The sequence below is a fragment of the Procambarus clarkii genome, chromosome 64 (genome assembly GCF_040958095.1).
Source record: "Procambarus clarkii isolate CNS0578487 chromosome 64, FALCON_Pclarkii_2.0, whole genome shotgun sequence".
Taxonomy (NCBI): Eukaryota; Metazoa; Arthropoda; class Malacostraca; order Decapoda; family Cambaridae; genus Procambarus; species Procambarus clarkii.
The window spans coordinates 10,260,470-10,262,047 of NC_091213.1; positions in this window are offsets into that span (position 1 = coordinate 10,260,470).

Genomic DNA, 1,578 nt, shown 5'->3' on the forward strand with positions numbered 1-1,578 from the left:
ATACTCTTGATAACGTGATGAGGTCGTTGCTCTCGGAGGGAGATTAAAATTGTTTCGTCTTCTGTCAATCAGTGAACTCGTGAACGAGAGGAAAGAAGTCACTGAGCGATAGTTTGAGGGAGACAGATTTCATCTTGCTCATCACCAGTGTTTATTTAGATTAAATTCAAGCCAGGAAAAGCTAATGGTTATCGCGGCTGTGTTTTTATGGTTCACCTGCTCCCCATAACTTTCGGTGATTCCAAAGTTCTTTACTGCTGTTTTAAGAGAGAGAGAGAGAGAGAGAGAGAGAGAAAGGGGTGGGGAGGGGAGAGAAAAAGGAATAAGGGGTTATATACATTTCTGCAAATTTTGTGCAATGATAATGAAGTTGAAAAAATTATAAAATATCATCTTATCTTTCTCTTCTTCTACCTCTCTCTATACTTGTTAGACATCTTGCATTATAAAATTCTTAATTACTATATCCTGCATGCAGTGTGCATGTTGCGCCCTCTTGAGGGCCGCCGTCTGTCCCACGACAATAATATCAACATTCCAGCAGTCAGGTGCAACAAGGCAGGCGCTTCTGAATCTCTAGAGACGCTTTATAAAAACACTAGGCGTTCTTAAGTATTCCTACGGTGTGTCGATGTCTCGTCCTGTGTGTATATGTGTGTCTATCTTTCAATTTCTCTCTCTCTCTCTCTCTCTCTCTCTCTCTCTCTCTCTCTCTCTCTCTCTCTCTCTCTCTCTCTCTCTCTCTCTCTCTCTCTCTCAGTTTCATATAATTCAATTGTGTGTATTGGTTTACAACATGTTACAGATATGATCGCCTATATTTTCTTCAGGGGTCAAGATAACGAAAGGACAGAACTGCTCACCCATATTCACCCGAACACTTGCTGGGTACAGCAAAAACGACGACTTTATTTAGCGTAAGATAACTCGTCTCGTGTCACACATGATAAATGTGTATATATCTTGAGGTATATATTAAGAAAGATTTATTTGCGTGTGTGTCCAATGTCTGCTAAATTGGGCTTGTGCTGCTTGCCTATTTTGTGCGAATGTGTGGGGGTTCTCGCCCTCAAATGGGTCCAGCTTTACCTTATATCTCTCAAGAATGTTACCTAACTCTTTATAATATATATACATCTTTTCCTAAGCTTTAGCTCTATTTGTCCTCAGATGCCTGGTTTCAAAATAAGATATTGTCATACATCAGCTTTAATATTGCATAATTAGCATTACTGAGTTAATGCTAATACGCTTTACAAATCCAAGACGTAAATAAATAAACAAGAATTTAACAAAGAATAAAACAGCACGTTTACTCTCACGAATTGGTTGGAGTCCTGGGCAGGAAGGAATAACTGGGCACAAATCCCTAACTGTTCGCGTCTGATCACCTAGCAGTAATTGGGACCTGATTGGAAGCCAGAGAAATGGGTCGTCTTCTAGGTAAAGGCTTCTCTCTCTATCTATCTATCTCTTTTGCGCTCTCTTTTTTTTAACATAGAAATAGACGGCTTTTCACTCCCGTTAAAAATAGAGAGAGAGAGAGAGAGAGAGAGAGAGAGAGAGAGAGAGAGAGAG